Source organism: Elephas maximus, chromosome 11 (genome assembly GCF_024166365.1).
Source record: "Elephas maximus indicus isolate mEleMax1 chromosome 11, mEleMax1 primary haplotype, whole genome shotgun sequence".
NCBI classification, from domain to species: Eukaryota; Metazoa; Chordata; class Mammalia; order Proboscidea; family Elephantidae; genus Elephas; species Elephas maximus.
The window spans coordinates 10310027-10329462 of record NC_064829.1 but is presented as its reverse complement, the minus strand read 5'-3'; the positions used below and the strand labels follow the sequence as shown (position 1 = coordinate 10329462).

Below are 19436 nucleotides of genomic sequence, written 5' to 3'. Positions count from 1 at the left end.
TTAAATGCCTTGTGTGAAATCTTTTAATTGCTCTATCTTAAACATAAGGAGTCCCTGGGTGATGCAAATGGTTAACATGCTCAAATGCTAACCAAAAGGTTGGAGGCTCAAGTCTACCCCGGAGCACCTCAGAAGAAGGTTCTGGTGATCTATATCTGAAAAATCAGCCATTGTAAACCCTATGGAACACAGTTCTACTCTGACACACGTGTGTCAGATTGACTGGATGGCAACTAGTTTTGGTTGTTTTTAGTTGCTGATTCCAACTAATGGAAACTCTGTGTGTGCAGAATAGAACTGCTCCATAGGGTTGTCAAGGCCGCGAGCTTTCAGAATCGTATCACCAGCCCTGTCTTCCTAAGTGCCTCTGGGTGGATTTGAACCAACAACCTTTCGGCTAATAATCAAGCGCCCAACTGTTTGTGCCACGCAAGACTCCTTTGGTTAAACATAAAGATTAAACATAAAGGTTCTGTTATTTTTTTTACAATGAGAAATAATGCATTGTTTCATTGGCTTCATACAGTAACGCAATGATATAACAGGATTGACGTCCAGCCCAGTGGCACACTGCTGCATTGGGTTTGTTATCAACCAGCCATCCATAGTCATTACTACTTTTGCATACAGCTCTAAAAAAAAAAAAATAGGAGCACCACTTTTATTTCAGATTACAGTGACACAATGTACAAATGTCCCCCTTCATCCTTTTTGTCAGGTGTGTGTTTCCATGGAAGCCCCCATATTTGTTTCCCAGGGCTGCTGTAAAATACACAGCAAACTGAATGGCTTATAAGAACAGAAATGTATTCTCTCACAGGATATCAACTGTGTCGATTCCTTCTGGAGGCTCTGAGGGAGAATCTGTTCCATGCCTCTCTCCTAGCTCCTGATGACAGCCAGCAACCTTGGTGTGCCTTGGCTTTTGGGCACTTTAATTTCTGCCTCTGTCTTCACATGGCTGTCTTCCCTGTGCGTGTGTCTGTGTCTCTTCTCCTCCTTTTGTAAGGACACCATTCATGTTGGATTAGGACCCACCCTATTCCAGTATGACCCCATGTTAATGTAACTGATAACATCTTCAAAGACCCTATTTCAAAACAAAATCACGTTCGCGGGTACTGGGGGTTAGAACTTCAATATCTTTTGGGGGAACACAATTCAATTCATAACAGTTTGCCTTCTGACCCCCAAAATTGTATGTCCTTTCCACATGCAAAATATGTTCACTCCATCCCAGCATCCCCAAAAGTCTAAACCCATTCTACTATCAACTCTCAAAATCTCATCTTCTAAATCAGGTATGAGTGAGATGGTCCATCCTGGGGCAAAATTCCTCTCCATCTGTGAAATTTAGAAAATAAATTATCTATTTCTATAATATAATGGTGGAACAGGCATAACATAGACATTCTCATTCTAAAAGGGAGAAATTGGAAGTAAATGGAGTCACAGGTCCCAAGCAAGTCCAAAACACTGCAGAGAAAATTCCATTGGATTTCAAAAATTGAAAATGATCCTCCAGAACCCTACCATTTGTAATCTAGGAGGCAGCAGTCCCAAGGGCCTGTACCCTTTAGGGCAGTGGTAGCAACAGGGCTGTTTTTTGCAGCCTAGTAGCTCTTTTGACTCATTTTCTGTCTGTAGAATTCCAACAAACAGTCTTCCATCATTTTGTCCTGTCTCTGTCCCCTTCAGTCCAAGCCTTTCTGCTAAGATAATTGATTGGATCCGTAAAGTGAACACATAACCTCTTTAGCAAACGATTGTCCAGAATCCTTGGTATTCTCTCTGGAGCTTGCTTTTTCAATATTTACGATATAGACAGTCCGAGAATTTCCAGAATCTCCAAGTTATGATACCATTTTTCTCAGTTTATTTTGCAATTTATCCCTTTCTTCTCATATTTTATGTAAGCAGCAAGGAGAAGCCAGGCTGCACCTTCCACATTTTCCTTAGAAATCTCCTCAGCTAAATAGCCAAGTTCGTCACTTACAAGCTCTACTTTCCACAAAACATTAGAACATAATTCAGCCAAGTTCTCCAGCACTTTATAACAAGGATTGCTTTTTCTCCAGTGTCCAATAAGATGCTCATCATTTCCTTTTTAAGCCTCACCACAAGCCCATTTAATGTCCACATTTCTAGCAACATTCTGTTCGTGATGATATGTATACATTTGATGGTTTAATGGTAGGATTCTCACCTTCCATGCAGGAGACTTGGGCTTAATTCCTGGCCAATGCACGCCACGCACAGCTACCTCTCATCTGTCAATGGAGGTTTCCGTTGTGCTATGATTGCTGAACAGTTTTCAGGGGCACTTCCAGACTAAGACAGATAAAGCCTGGCAATCTATGTCCAAAAATTAGCTGATGAAAACTGTTTAGATACAACAGCCTGATCCCATTGTGCATGGGTTGCCATGAGTCAGGGGCCAATTAACAGCAGCTAACACCAACAACAATACATATATGATAGAAGCTTTCTTTATAGCTTTTCTCACTTCTTTTTGAGCCCTCATCAGAATCACTTTTAACATCCATAATTCAACCAACAGTCTTCTCAAGTCAGTCTAGGCTTTTACTATGAAGCAGCTCAAAACTCTTCCAGCCTCTACACATAACCCAATTCCAAAGTCATTTTCACATTTTTAGGTATTTGTTACAGCAAATCTCATGGGTATCAAAATCTCATACAGCAACTCTAGTGCAAACTGGGTGGCTTAAAACAATAGAAACATATTGTCTCATAAATCTGGAGGCTAAAAGTTTGAATTCAGGGCTGTGTTTTTTTCTGAGTTGTCTTATGGAGAATCTGCTCCACTCCTTTGTCCTAGTTTTGGGTGATAGCCAACAATCCTTGGAATTCCTGGGATGCATCACTTTAATCTCTGCTCTGTTGTGACATGGCTTCCCTATGTGTCTGTCTCTATGTCTCCTATCCTGTTTTATGAGGATATCACTCAGGTGGGATTAGGACCCACCTGCTCCAGTGTGACCTCATGTTAACTGATACCTTCTTCAAAGAGCACATCTTCAAGGTCACATTCACAGCTACTGGGGGGGGGGGACACAGTTGAATCCATAACACCCTCTAAGTCCTTCTCTTTGCCCCTCTTTCTCTCTCCCTTTCTTCCCCTTGCTCTTCATTTGACACTATCTTTCTTTCCCCATATGTGCCTGTTTCCCTCTGTTCCCTTTCCTTTTTTAAAATATCTCTCTGCTCTTCACAGACCATGAAACTAAAGTGTCATTGTTACTATGATTATTAGCTTTATTTATTACATTGAATCTTATTATCCCATGTAGTTTTTTTTTCCCTCTTGAATCAGTGGCCTTTAACCAAACAATGACAACTATGTATGTATAGATATATATCCATACGGCGGTGGGGTTTTTTTTACATATATTTATTTCAAACATATGTATACGTGATTGACTGAAGAAGTGACAAACAGCTAGTGTCCAATCAGCACCTACAGTAAAGCCAATTATTTAAGGATCATGTGGGTGTAATGTTATAGATAGCATGAAAGTAGAAATTGAGGTAATAACTGAACATGTTGCTTAATATCCTTGATTATCACCAGTCATAATTAAGAATTCTACAAGCATGAAATAAATCGTTCATTACAGATACTCTGAGAAGGAGTATAAGTACCAGAAGGCAGTTTACTGCTCTGTAGAAACAGCATTAGGTGAAAGGAGGAGGGAGGAGGGCATCAACCCTGGCAGAAAGCTAAGGAAAGAAAGTGGTCACTGCTTTGGTAGAATGTCCTCCATCCATGAGCCCAGATTGATTTGTTCTCTGCCAAATTCTATGCCATTGCCTAAACTCCTCAAGCACATAATGAACTGCACAAAGTCAGAGCTCTTAGATGAGGACATGGCCAGGTGGCTTTGTATCCGAGATGTGTGAGGTGTGTTGGGGGGTGAAAGGGGTGATGGCTCTTATACGGAAAGCATTTTGTCTTCAGCTGATCTTTTCTGTATAGAAAAAAAAAACTTTTTACATTTTAAAAAAAGGCTTTATATTATAAATTACATGAATTATTTGTGACTTTCTAAGTTTAAGTATGTTCTCAGACCTCAGAAAAGTTATTTTTTCAGCATAGAACCTAGAGAAACATGACTTTAAACATCAACATATAAGACTCACCTGTAGACACAAACCAGATTCCCACCAATTCAAAGTTGCTAACAAGAAATTTATATGAATTTTCAACTCACCTAATTAGAATTAACTTTTGGTGTGAAGGTGAAAATGTGCAATAATGTAGAAGAGAGAGTGAGAGAAGAGGAGAAGAGCAGACACCTTGGAAAAATGTATCCACCCATCCATTCATGAAGCAGATACTTAGGGAGCCCTTCAATGTGTCAGGGACTATGCTAAGTCCTTGATGCACATCAGGGAACAAAGCACAAAGATCCCTGCCCTCCTCGGGGCTTACAGTCCAGAAGAGATACAGAGAGAATAAGTAAAACATAATAAACAAAGAAATTCTGGATTATCTTAGAAGGTGGTAAGCACTATAGAGAAAAGGACCACTAAGAGGCATCGGGCTTGTAGGAGAAGGGGCCTACAGTTTTAAAGAGGATGGTCACTGAGAAGGGGGATTTGAGTAGAGACCAGAAGGAGGTAAGGCAGTGAGCAAAACAGGTACCTATGGAAAAGACAGTTGAGGCAGAGGGAACAGCCAGCACCAAGGCCCTGCCGCTGAGGTGGGAGCCTAGCTGGGGCATTGGAGGACAAGAGGAGGCCAGTATAGCTGGAGCAGAGTGTGCAGGAAGGAAAGCAATGAAACATTGTTAGGTAATGGAGAGAAAATGCCAGAGAGGCGACTCTCAGAGGTCACTGTAAGAACTCTGAGTGGACAGAGACCCATTGGAGGATTTGGGGCTTACGAGGACCTGAGCAGACTTCATGTGAAAAGCAGCATCTGTCTGTTGTTTCAGAATGTGCTATAGAGAGGCCAGGGGCCGGTTAGGAGGCTATTGCAGGAATCTAGGTGAGATATTGGTGTCCGAAACCAAGGTGGTAGCAGTAGAGGTGGTGAGGTGCTCAAACGTGGATCAGTCCTGGAAGTAGATACACTGGTGCATTAGCTGTGTCATGTGGAAGAAAGGTAAGTGTCAAGGATGATTTTTGTGGGTTGGTCTAAGCAACTGGAAGGACAAAGCCGTGAACTGCTGAGATGACACAGATGGCAGCAGTACGACAGATGTGGGAGTCAGGAGCTCAGCTCAGGCCATGGTGAGTTTAAAGATACCCAGATAAAGGTGGCATTGACTGCTCTGCACTATCTGTAAGTAACAGGTTATCTTGAGGAAAGTGCTGCCGGAAAATACAAAGACTTTTCTCAGATAACGAGTGATAAATGCCAAAAAGATCCCAGGCAGGCCTTCAAAACAATCATAGTAATAATCAGTGCTGTGACTATCATATATGTAACACGTAACTATCATATATGGCTTTTATTTTGCCAGAAGTTTTTCACATATGAACTCAGTCATCTGTTTTCCTGAAAGATTAGGAACATTTATCTTGGGCAATAAGAAAAATGGATGTCAGGAAAGATTACGAGGAAAATACTTCTTCCTGTAATATGTCAGCTGCCTTAATTCATTCCCTCTTGGCAGAACACCGGTGCTCATTTTCTTGATATTTATGGTCAAGTTGTCAAGATACTGATAAAACAAAGACCATGCTTCTTATGGACTCCTCCCACCCCAATTCTGTCACTGCCCACTGATTTTATTGTTTGGCGCTAAAGGACTGATAAGAGAATAGGAACTAAAACCATCCTGTTTATCAAGTCTCTTGTGTCATGGCAGCCCCTGGAAGTTGTTTTAGGGTTGAGCTAGTTGGAAGGTAGTTGTCTATCACACCCTTTGTTCCTGTGGGTTTTTGCTTTTACCCTGATAGTATTGCTGTGTTGCACCTTGGCCACTGCCCTGCCCCCACACTGACTTCTTGCTTTACTTTTTACATTGCTGTTCTTCTCCAAACTCTTGCCTTCCTTCTCCAACCCTTTAGCCTCCAAGTATAGGTGTCGTCTGCGGTCCTGTCCTGTCCTTTTCTGTCTTTCTTTCCCTTTTCTCACCACGTCTCTCCCTTAGCAGGCTTACTCAGTGTTATGACGTACCTCATCAGCCTCACACAGACCCTTCCCAACACCATCTGCTCTCCAGCTCTGGCCCTAACTGAATTCCAGCCTTGCATCCATCCATACCTCCCTGCTAGACATGCCTCAGTCATCCCACCAGCAACCCAGCTTGTGTAAATCAAACTTGCCGTGCCTTTCAGAGCATATTACCACGGTACCCTTCAAACTGGTCTTGCTGCATGTGGTGTCTTGTCCTGCCAGTCCCCAGCCTGTCATCTCTGGATTCACATTCCTAAAGCAGAGCTTACAGACTCTCTTGATCAAAAATATCCACTGTCTTCCTATGCATTCTATAATGATTTATTGACTATTCATATGCCAGGCATAATTCTAGGTACTGTGGATACAATAGAAAACAAGACGGGAAACTCATGGAACCTACATTCTCGTAGTGGAAGCAAGGCGGCAAACTGAGGAATAAGTAAGCGTACAGTCTATTGATGACTGTTGGGGAGAGTGAGAAAGAATAAAGGGAGATAGAACCTGCCAGGGGAGCTGGAGATGCTTTTTTACAGAGGGAAGGGCATGGGCAGTGGGCTTGAGGGGCCAAGTTCTTGGCATGTTCAAGAAACAATAGTCCAGTGTGGCTGGAAAGGAGCAAGCAGGGACAGAGGGGGTGGGAGATAAGGTCAGCGTCTTAGGCTGGGTTCTGTAAAGAAGCAAAGCCAGTGAAATATATATATAAATATATAGAGATTTATCTCTAGGAAATAACTCACACAGCTGTAAAGGTTGGCAACTCCCATATCTGTGGTACAGGCATGAGGCTGGAGGCTTCTCCTGATTCACATGCTTGCAGGAGCTCTTGAACCCAAGATCAGCAGCTCAAATGACAGGCCATCAGCCTGTGGGGCTACAGAAGCTGACAAATCCCAGAATTGGCAGTCAGATGGCAAGCTGCTGGCTCACAGGACAACAAAAGCTGATGAATCCCAAGATCTGCAGGTCAGGCAGAAGACTGCTGGCTCACTTCCCAAGAGCTAGAAGTCAGAGATCCAGAGCAAGCGAGTAAGCTTTGCCAAAATGTCCATGTATACATTGGATGCAGGCCACACCCCAGAGGAAACTCCCCTTACAGGTGATTGGCTGGTCACATCAGATCACATCGTGGGGGATGACTACATCATTACATAACTGCCAAACCACTGAGAATCATGGCCCAGCCAAGTTGACCATCGTAGTCGGGGAGGTAATGGGGGTGGTCAGATAATAGGAAGCATTGGACTGTTTTGAGCAGAAGTGTTGCATGGCCTGACATATTTTAAAAGAATTACTGACTGTTGAGTTGAGTAGACTGGTAAAGAAGGGTAGAAACAGAGCAGAGAGGAGGCGATGGCTTCAGTCGGGAAAGTCACAGTGGCGGGGGCAAGAAATAATCAGGTGTATTTTGAAGGTACCCGTAAAAAACCAATCCCATTGCTATTGAGTTGACTTTGACTCATGGTGGCCCCATGTGTGTGCAGTACAACTGCTCCATGGGTTTTTTTTTGGCTGTAATCTTTATGGAAGCAGATCACCAGCCTTTTCTTCCACAGCACCACTGGGTGGGTTCAAACTGCCAATTTTTGGTTAATAGTTGAATGCTAACTATTTGTGCAACCCAGGGGTCTTCTGAAGGTACAGACAAGAGGATTTTCTCAAGGGTCGTGTTTTGGTATAAGAGGAAGAGAGGAGTCAAGGAGGACTCCACGTTTGGGGCCTGAAAGATTGAATAATGGAGTTGCCATTTACTAGGGAAAACTTCAAGTAGAACATGTTTGGGGGGCAGGAGTTCCATTTTGGACTTGCATGTCATAGGTGCCCCTTAAGATTCAAGTTCCATGTCAGCCAAGTCCCAGGTCAGAGGAGAGTTCTGAGTTGGAGGTGGGACTTCGAGTCATTAATCTACTTATTATATTTAGCCACAAAACGGGAAGGGTCACCAAGGAAGGGGACTTATACAGAGAAGAGGTCCCAGGACTAAGCAATGAGGGTGCCCAGCTTTAGGAGGCTGGGAAGAGAGAAGGACCCTTGAAAGAACACTGAGAAACAGGGGTTGTGGGCTAGAAGGACCACCAGGGGAGAGGGAAGACTTGGAAGCAAAAAATAGAAAGGATTGCAAGGAGAAGTGCGATCAGCTGGGCCAGGTGCTGCTGGTAAGTCAGGTAAGGCGAGGACTGAGAAATGAGCATTGAATTCAGCAGCCTGGAGGTCATTGGTGACCTTGACCGTTACCTGCAGAAGAAAGTCCACACGTCCTTGCCTGGCCCAGTCTCCTTTTTTTGTTTGTTTTTTTAACTTAGTTTGCCCCTACTTTGCCCCCCCACACAAATCTTACCTGTGTCAGGCCCTCCGTAAATATTTGCTGAATGAATAAATGAATGGCATGCCTTGTTTTGACGGAATCTACTATGAGATGGCCCTCACCCGTAGGTAAAGCATTCCACACTTGCTCCATGTAAGTTCAAAGGAGAACTGCCTGCCTTTTTTGCTTACGTCTTCTTTTCTAGCACAGTGTGGGGCCAAAGGACGCTCAGGGAGTGGCTGTTGCTTGAGCCAAAAAACAAACAAGAGGGCCAGTGGAGAAGCTCGGCAGTCAGATCATCATTGAGCTTTCTGGTTTGTTTGGAATTGTCAGGAATGCCAAGAATACCAGATCTATCTGCATTCAGATTTTTTTATATATAATTGTATTTATTTTGTTGTTGTCGTTGTTGGGGATATACACAGCAAAATACACATCAGTTCAACAGTTTCTACGTGTATCATTTAGTGATATTGATTATATTCTTCAAGTTGTGCAACCATTCTCACCCTCCTTTTCTGAGTTGTTCCTCCTCCATTAACATAAACTCACCACCCCCTAATGTTCCTGTCTAATCTATTGAATTGCTGTTGTCAATTTGATCCCATATACTTAGTTCTTAAAAAAGCATAATACTCAAGGCAGACCTTTTTTACTAGTTAAGCTAAACTATTGTTTGGTTTTAAAATGACTTCAGGGGATATTTTTAGTTTAAGGTTTAAAAATTATCTTAGAGCAATAGTTTCAGGGGTTCCTCCAAACTTCATAACTCCAGAAGTCTAGAGTCCATGAGAATTTGAAATTCTTTTCTGCATTTTCCCACTTTTGATCAGGATTCTTCTAAGGAATCTTTGATCAAAATGTTCAGTAGTGGTAGCTGGGCACCATCCAGTTCTTCTGGTCTCATGGCACAGGAGGCAGTTAAGCCACATACTCAGTTTCCTCCACCTATTCCTGACTATTCTTTTCCTCTGTATTTCCAGGCAAATAGAGACCAATTGTGCCTTGGTTGGCCACTTGCAAGCTTTTAAGACCCCAGACACTACGCATCAAACTAGGAGGTAGAACAGAAGTACTAAACATATTATTAGATCAATTAACTGGCATGTCCCATGAAACCATGACCCTAAACCTCCAAACCAAGAAACCAAATCCCATGAGGTATTTGGTTGTACATAGCAGTCTCAGCAGCCACTCTTTTTTTGGTCACTGTTGGTAATATATCTATCACACAACTTTGCCAGTTCAACTTTTTACAGGTGTACAACTTACTGACAGCAATGACAATATTCAGCTGTGCAACCCTACCATTAATCAATGCGATTTTTCCATCACTATTAATCCCCTTTTTCCCCCTCCCTTCCGCCCCTGGTAACTACTAATAAACTTTGGTCTGTGTACATTTGCCTTTTCTTGTCTTTCTAAATAAGTGAGGTCATACAATATCTGTCTTTTTGTGGTTGGCTCTTTCTCTCAGGAAACCCTAATGGCGTGGTGGTTAAGAGCTACGGCTGCTAACCAAAAGGTCAGCAGTTTGAATCCACCACGCGCTCCTTGGAAACTCTATGGGGCAGTTCTACTCTGTCCTATACGGTCGCTATGAGTCGGAATCGACTTGATGGCAATGAGTTAATTTTTTGAGTCTGAGTTATTTTGCTCAGCAAAATGTCTTTAGGCTGCATCCATACTGTAGCACATATCAAGACTTTATTTATCGCACTGGCTGAGTAGTAGTCCACTGTATGTATGTACCAAATTTTGTTTACCCATTCATCTGTTGATGGGCATTTGGGTTTTCACTCTTTGGCTATTGTGAATAGTGCTGCAATGAAGGAGTCTTTTGGGTATACTCCTAGGAGAGGAATTGCTGGGTCATATGGTAGTTCTACTTTTAGTTTTTTTGAGTAATCACCACGCTGTTTTCCCACAGTGACTGTACCATTTTGCATTCCCACCAGCAATGGATAAGAATTCCATTTTCCCTACATCCTCACCAACATTTGTTATCTTCTTTTTCTTTTTTTAAAAAAAAAAAAAAATTTTTTTTTTTTTTTTAACGGGAGTGAAATGGTATCTCATTTTGGTTTTGATTTGCATCTCTCTGGTGGCTAATGATGCTGAGTAGGTTTTCATTTGTCTTGTGGCCATTTGAATGTCCTCTTTGGTGAAATGTCTATTCAAGTATTTTGTCCCTTTTATGATTGGGTTGTCCTTTTGTTATTAGGTTGTCAAAGTTTTATATATATTTTGGTTATTAGATTCTTGTCAGATACATGGTTTCCAAAGATGTTCATCCAGCTGGTAGCTTTTCACTTTTTTGATAAAGTGTTTTGATGAACAAAAATTTTATGAAGTCCCATGTATTTATTTTGTCTTTCACTGTGTGTCCTTTTGTCATTATATTTGATAATCCATTGTTGAAAACTAGGCCCAACAGCATTGCTCCTGCATTTTCTTCCAAGAATTTTATGGTTTAGTTTGCACATTTAGGTCCTTATTCCATTTTCAATTTGTTTTTGTGTATGGTGTGGGGCATGAATCCTGTTTCATTTTTCTGCATGTGGAAATCCAGTTTTCCCAGCACCGTTTATTGAAGAGAGTCTTCTTTCCCCATCAACTGTACTTAGCACCCTTGTCAAAAATCAGTTGACCATAGATGTGTGGGTTTATTTCTAGACTCTCAGTTCTATTCCATTGGTCTATGTGTCTGTTGTTATACCAGTACCAGGTTGTTTTGATTCCTGTGGCTGTAACGTATGTTGTAAAATCAGGAAATGTGACTCCTACTTTGTTCTTCTCTTTCAACATTGTTTTAGCTATTCATGGCCTCTTGCCATTCCATGCAAAGTTGAAGATCAGGGTTTTTTTTTTAATTTCTTTAAGAAGGCTGTTGGAATTTTAATCAGGATTGCATTGAATCTATAGATTGCTTTGGGTAGTACTGACACAATACAAAGTCTTCCAATCCATGAGCATGGAACATCTTTCCATTTATTTAAGTCTTCTGTAATCTCTTTCAGCAGTGTTTAATAGTTTTCATTGTATAAGTCCTTCACGTCCCTGGTTAGATTTAGTTCTAAGTATTTTATTCTCTTAGATGTTACTGTAAATAGAACTGTTTCCTTAATTTCCCTTTTAGATTTCTCATTGCTGGTGTGTAGAAACCCGACTGATTTGTGTTTGTTGACCTTGTACCCTGCAACTTTGCTGAATTCCTCTATTAGCTCAAAAGTTTTCTTGTGGACTTCTTGGGATTTTCTATACATACAATCATATCATCCACAAATAGAGATAATTTTACTTCTTTTCCAATTTGGATACCTTTTATTTCTTTTTATTCCCTTTTATTTCTTCTAAGAACTGTCTATATGATATCAAATTGATAACAAAAACTCAAAAGATTAGATAGGAACCTTAGGGGGGCATTGAGTTTATGTTAATGAGGGAGAAACAGCTCAGATAAGGAAGGTGAGAATGTCACAACTTGTGTCATTAAAAACAAAACCTGCTTCCAACCCAGAAAACTTCCCCACAAATGTGGAAGAGAAAGAAAATAGTCTTATCATAGAGTAAGCATTAAACCAGAATGTAATGCATCGCAGGCAGTCAGCTATAAGAGGTTGCAAAGTCAGAAAGGACCTTCACCCTATCTATAGCCAGGCAAAAAAAAACATTGCCATCGAGTCGATTTCGACTCATAGCGACCCTATAGAACAAAGTAGAACTGCCCTATGTGGTTTCCAAGGAGCACCTGGTGGATTCGAACTGCTGGCCTTTTGGTTAGCAAACATAGCTTTTAACCACTACGCTAACAGGGTTATAAGGACCTATTTCATACATGTTCTCAAGATAAACAGTAACTAGTGCACAGGTAGGAGGACTTAACAGCAGCATTTCACACACAGAAACCAAACCAAAAGCCATTAATGTCGAATCAATTCCAACCTATAGTAATCCTACAGGACAAAGTAGAACTGCACCCATAGGCTGCCCAAGGAGCTGGTGGATTCAAACTGCTGACCTCTTGGTTAGCAGCTGAGCTCTTAACTACTGCGCCACCACAGAGCTCACCCTAAGTTTATCTAGTAATTGGGGTGGTCACCTCTGTTTAATTGCCTTTATTCAAAGGAAAAGTAAACCTCTCATATCCTTATGACAGGAGATAGTTTTGCAACTTGGACCAAGGCACGTGCTGTAGGTTCCTGCACTCCCAAGGAAACTGGGAAACAGGGATGCTATCTTTGCAGATGATTCCATTGCAAGGAAATGGCTCCCACGTCCTTGAAAAAGACATCCTTGGGTTGTAAAACTGGCAAGAACGTTGTTTAGGCTTTTAAAAAGGATTTATATACATTTTAAAAGAGGCAGAGAAAGAGTTGACAAGTTTTTAAAAGTACAGATAGTCCTTGACTTATTACAAGGGTCTATCTGACGACTCCCTTGTAAGTCAGTTCTGTTTTCTTTATTATTGCCTTTTATTATCAGTATCTTTATAATTCTGATCTTTATTTGTCTTTGGGGGCTGGAAACATTACAAGATGTAAACTCACAGATGTATTTTAATACATATATACATACATTAAAAAAATTCACAAATCATAAAAATGTACCCCAGCAATGAAGAAGAGTTGGACAACATTGGTATTTTATCAGTTGTGGTAATAATTCCACTTGCGGAAGGTTCTGGATCACCTGCATTATCGCTGGGAACGGGGGTGGTGTTTCTAGTCAGAAAAGTAGTGAGAGTTGTCTGTATGGTTTTCTTTTTTCTTCATCCATTCCACAGTGACCTCTCACTGCTTCCCGAACCTGCCTGTCGACTTTAGCAAAGCCATCAGTGTCTGGGTCCATGGTCAAGCAACTGAATTCCCTGACTTAGCTTAGAAAAGTAGATCTATCCGGCAGTGTTTTGAAGAGTAAATCATAAAATTGAACATATGCAAGTGAACATCTGAGAATGATAACATCCAGAAATCACATGCTGCAATGTTCTATGTGGTACATGTTACTAACAGTTCAAACCAAACCCACTGTCATCCACTTGACTCCAACCCTAAGCAATCCTATAGGACTGGGTAGAACTGCCCCACTGGGTTACCAGAGCTGTAAATCTTGATGGAAGCGGATTGCCACATCTTTCTCCCGAGGAGTGGCTGGTCGGTTTGAACCCACCCGGCCTTTTGGTTAGCAGCTGAAGACGTTAACCACTGCGCCACCAGGGCTCCATTACTAACAGAAGTATAAAAAACAAAAACAAAAACTGGACGGTGTAAGTGTGGTTCCTCCTATCTTGAATTTGTGATAAATCAGAGACTACCTGTAAATGATCTAAGGAAAGGGGCGGAGCGGAGTCCCTTTCATTTTTTGCACCACAGAAAAAAAACATTTTTTCCATTTGAATTTGACCTTGCCCTAGAGGAGCAGCTGCTGCAGACTTTGGGTGGAGCTCAGTAGCAGCCCCTGCAATCTTTTCTTTTCTGTACATGTAGAAACTTGCATCACCTTTTCCTTCCAGTTCAGTGCTCGGTTTTAAGTTTCCTGTAGCTGTGACTTGTGCCGACGAACCGCAGAGCCACCACGGAGCCAAGGGGACTGCGTTTTCATGCCGCGACCTGGTTTTGTTTGTACCCGCTGAGGGCCCCATCTGCTGGGTTTAGGTGTGGGGGGTCCATGCTGCTGCCCAACTATCAAGATGGGTCTCCGGGCAGGGGTCCCACTCGCAGTGGGCTACTAGGCGGGCAGGCGCTGTGGTCACAGCGGCAGCGGGTGAGGCTGGGTCAGCCCCACTGTCCTTGGCCGAACCAGGTGGCGGCTGCCTTCCTGGACCCCTGCCTGCGTCCTCTCCGCCACCCACCGTGAAGGCGCCCTGGGGGTCGTGGCGCCTGTCTGTGGCCACCCCTGCCCTGCCCCCGGGCCCTGCAGTGGGTTTTCTTAGTAATCTGTCTCAGCTCGCTACCCCCTCACCAGAGACTAAGTGTGTAACTCTGGACATTAGCTTGGGGGCCTTTCCTGAAATGTCTGAAAGCCTGTGGCAGATCCGGGAATCGAAGGATGTGGTTGGAGGTTGAGACAGGCGTGGGTAAGAGTGGCCGTGTGCGACAACCACACCCCTTCCAGCTAGTGTCCGCTTGCCCCTCGAGGCACTGTCAGGCCATGCTCTGCCTTGCGCACCTGCTCCCTGCCCTTTGGAAGCCTGAGTCCTGCCCTTCGGAAGACTGTGCCCTGCCCTTCAGAAGCCTGTGCCCTTGATTGGATCCCCAGCACCTGTACTGGTGCTTTGTGCTCAGCAGGCATCCTGTAAATGTTTCTAGAACTCAGCTCCCAAGCTTCCACAGTGACCGTTTCCTCACCACGTGTTTCTTTCTTGGCCTGGGGACAGCTGGCCAGCCTGGCCACAGTTTTACCAACACTGCAGTGTCCTGTCCCATGTACCTGCCTTCCTCCAAAGCCGAAGGATCCTTTCCTGAGTTGCTCGCCAGGAGCCCACACCTGCATGCCGCACTGTTGTTCCCACGGTTGACTGCTGAGCCTCTGACCTTGTCTCCCATGACATTACTCATCTTGTCTTTCACCACCCCTCATTGTCCCCTTCACTGCCGTCCACTGCCTCTCTCCTCTGCACTTCTGCACTCACCTGCCTTCACGCATCACCTGTATACTGGTCAGTCCCATGGAGGGCGCAACCTCTGCCCGGAAGTACTGCTGAGACCTCTTGGAACGGAAGAGGAAGCAGAGCCTTAGTAGTCACAGTTAGGAAGCTGCACAGCTGGGATTTGAATCAGCACTCAAGTATCAAAAGCTGTGTTCAGGCCCCTGTCAATATTGTTTTTGATTATTCATTAGACATTTAAATTTCCCCAAGGAAACATGCATCCAATTCTACAATAGTCATCAATAGGAATATAGTGAACCCACTTTTACAGATGTTTGTCCCCAAAAAGAGGGAATCTCCTTTTCCTTGTAAAGCAGAAAGGAATCAGAGTGACTAAAAAGATCAAGAATAATGCCTTAAAATTTTATATAATTCGTGCTCAGTGTTCCAAGGAGAATGTTTGTCAGATAATTTAGAGCCTTGTCTGGAAGGAAAGGCTACAGTCGTGATTCTTTGAGTCTTTTTTTCCTAATGAAAATACCTAATTATTTTATTTCTGTTCCCACACAAATAAGTTTCTCTTGTGAGGCTCTTTGGTGTGCTCCAAGTGCACAGTTTTCTCTGAGAAATGGGATTTTACAAGGAGACTCAGGAATACGAGTGGGAGTACTGTGATGAAAAAAATCAAAAGCTAAAAAATTGATTTTGTGAAGGAAAAAAAAGACTTGAAAATTGTACGTTCCCATCCCTATGGGGTAGATTTACATAATTCTGTAGCATGATTTATCACAGTTGTTTTATGAGATTATAATTTGGAAATAAAAGATGAAATTCCTATACAAGTCTTAAGGTATCTTTTTAAAAAACCCCAAGTGTAAGAGCAGCAGAAGCCACTAAACATGACTGCAGTGGGCACGAGGGCTGTCTAGCTCCATATCCTGGGCCTTGAAATGCAGGGTGGTTTTCCCTCTGCCCCGCCCTGTGTGTCATGCCTTAGTGAAAAGCAGAGGGGCCAGAGCCATGGAGCAACTATTTCTGTACATGGCTACATGGGAAAGAGGTAAAAGCTGCTAGAACTAAGTGAAATTAGCAAAACTGCAGGATACAAGATCAAAATGCAGAAATCAATTGTATTTCTATGTACTACCCCATTGCCGTCAATTCTGATTCATAGGATGGAGTAGAACTGCCCCATAGGGTTTCCAGGGAGTAGCTGGTGGATTTGAACTGCTGACCTTTGGTAAGCAGCCAAGCTCTTAACCACTGTGCCACCAGGACTCCAATGTACTAGCAATGAAAAATATACCAAAAAATTTTAAAAGGCCATGTACATTCATATTAACATCTAAAAAATTACTTATGAAAGTGTTTAACAAAAGAAGTGAAGATCTGTACACTGAATGCTATAAACATTATTAAGAGAATTTAAATAAAACCTAAATAAACAGAGAAAGAGATATGTTCAGGGTTCGGAAGACTCAGCATCATTAAGATGGCAATTCTCCCCAAAGTGACATGTAGGTTCAATAGAGTCCTAACTAAAATACCAGCAGAATTTTTTTCTAGAAATTGATAAGCTAATTCTAAAATGTATGTGGAAACTCAAAAGGTCTAGAACAACCAAAACAATGTTGGAAAAGAAGAACAAAGTTAGAAGACTTAACTCTACCTAATTTTAAGAATTACTATAAAAGCTACAGTAATCAAGATGGTATGGTATTGGAATAAAAAAAAAAAAAGGACGTATAAATCAGTGGAACAAAACTGAGAGTCCAGAAATAGACTTACACATATATAGTGAATTTCAACAAAGGCATCAACATAAATCAATGGAGAAAGGATGTTGCTGTTGTTAGATGCTGTCTGAGTTGACTCCAACTCGTAGCAATCCTATGTGTAATAGAACAAAACACTGCCTGGTCCTGTGCCATCTTCACAAGAGTAGTTGTGTTTGAGCCCATTGTTGCAGACACTCCAATCTCATTGAAGGTCTTCCTCTTTCACTGACCCTCTACTTTACTAAGCATGATGCTTTCCTCCAATGATTGGTCCTTCTTGATGTTGTGTCCAAAGTAATTAAGACAAAGTCTCGCCATCCTCCTTTCTAAGGAGCATTCTGGCTGTACTTCTTCCAGGACAGTTTTTTTGTTGTTATTGTTCTTCTGGTAGTCCATGGCGTATTCAGTATTCTCTGCCAGCACCATAATTCAAATGTGTCAATTCTTCATTCTTCCTTTTTCATTGTCCAGCCTTTCATATGCATATGAGAACCAAAAATCCAAACCCATTGTCATCGAGTCAATTCTGACTAATAGTGATCCTACAGGACAGAGTTGAACTGCCCCATAGGGTTTCCATAGGCTGTAATCTTTACAGAAAGCATACTTCTCATCTTGCTCCCTCAGAGCAGCTGGTAGGTTCAAACCTTTGACCTTTCAGTTAGCAGCCAAGCATTTAACTACTGTGCCACCAGGGCTCCTTGCATGCATATGAGGTGATTGAAAACACCATGGCTTGGGTCAGGTGCACCTTATTCATCAAAGTGACATCTTTGCTTTTTAACACTTGAAAGAGATCTTTTGTAGCAGACTTGCCAAATGCAGTAGATCATTTGATTTCTTGACTGCTGCTTCCATGGGCATTGATTTTTGATCCAAGTAAAAAAAATCCTTAACAACTTCAATATTTTCTCTGCTTATCATGGTGTTGCTTATTAGTCCAGTTGTGAGGATTTTTGGGTTCTTTATAGTGAGTTGTAATTCATACTGAAGGCTGTAGTCTTTGGTCTTCATCAGTAAGTGCTTCATGTAGTCGCCTTCACTTTCAGCAAGCAAGGTCATATCACCTATATATCACAGGTTGTTAATGAGTCTTCCTCCAATCCCGACGCACTCTTCTTCATATAGTTTCATATCACCTATATATCACAGGTTGTTAATGAGTCTTCCTCCAATCCCGACGCACTCTTCTTCATATAGTTTAGCTTCTTACATTATTTGCTCAGCATACAGATTAAATAAGTATGGTGAAAGGATAGTTTTTTCAATAAATATGCTGGAAAAACTGGATATCCCTATGAGAAGTGAACCTTGATCCTGGACTCACAAGGACCATACCAAAACATTAGCTCTAGTGAATCATAGACCTAAATATAAGAGCTAAAATTATAATACTTTTATAAGAACAATTGGAGGAAATGTTTTTTATTTTAGGTTAGGCAATGATTTCCTGGAACATACACATACACAAAAACATAAATCCTAAAAGAAAAAATTAATTGGATATCATCAAAATTTAAAACTTTGCTCATTGAAAGACATTGGTAAGAAAATTAAAATGTAAGTTACAGTTTGGGAGAAAATATTTGCAAAACATATCTGACAAAGAATTTAAATACAGAATATATATATATATATTTAATTTTCACTAGAAAATAAGACAATAATAAGAAGACAACTCACCCAGTTTTAAAAATGGGTAAAAGATTTGAACAGACACTTGACAAAGAATATATGCAGGTAGCCAACAATCATGAAAAGATGGAGTATCACTGGTCATTAGAGAAATGCAAACTAAAACCACAGTGAGATACCATTACACAACTACTAGAATGATTAAAATTAAAAAGACCGACAAAACCAAGTTTGGTGAGGATGTGGAAAAATTAGAACCTTTAGACCTTGCTGTTGAGAATGTAAAATGGAATAGCCACTTTGGAAAACAATTTGGCAGTTTCTTAAAGTTAAACATACACTTACCAGGTGTCCCAGCAATTCCACTCCTGGGTATCAATTCAAGAGAAATGAAAATAAATGTTCACACAAATACTTGCACGCAAATATTTCTAGGAGCACTGTTCATAGTAGCCAAACGTGGAGATAAACCAAATGCCCATCGATGAACAAAGTGTGGTGTATCCATACAATGGAATAGAACTCAGCCATAAAGAGCACACCGCTAACGTACATGACGAAATAGATGAGTCTGAAAAATATCGTGCTAAATAAAAGAAGACAGACACAAAACACTGTATGATTTCATTTATATGGAATCTAGAAAAGGCAAAACTATACAGATGGGCAGTAGACTAATGGTTATCTGGGACCAGGGATGGGAACGGAGCTGGACTTCCGTTTTTGAGGGGATGGAAGTATTTTAAAACTTTATATTGTTGGTGGTTGTATGACTGTATAAGTGTGTGAATTTTAAGGTATGTAAATTATACCTCAAAGAGCTGTTAAAAATGATTTTGAAAATAGTTGAAATAAGCTGAAGTCCTAAGGGAAGAAAATAGAGTGTGGTGTACTTTCTAAGTTTGTACTTGCCCCTCGCTAGTCTTCCAGGCCCAGAGAGTGAAGAAGCTGCTAGAATCGAAGGCCCAGAGAGTGAAG

General features: G+C 41.6%; 1 protein-coding gene across 5 annotated transcripts in view; it reads left to right on the top strand.

Moving 5' to 3' along the window:
- The window catches only part of GNAL (G protein subunit alpha L), a 264809-nt gene that overhangs the window by 152778 nt on the left and 92595 nt on the right, over positions 1-19436 (top strand). The window lies entirely within an intron of this gene.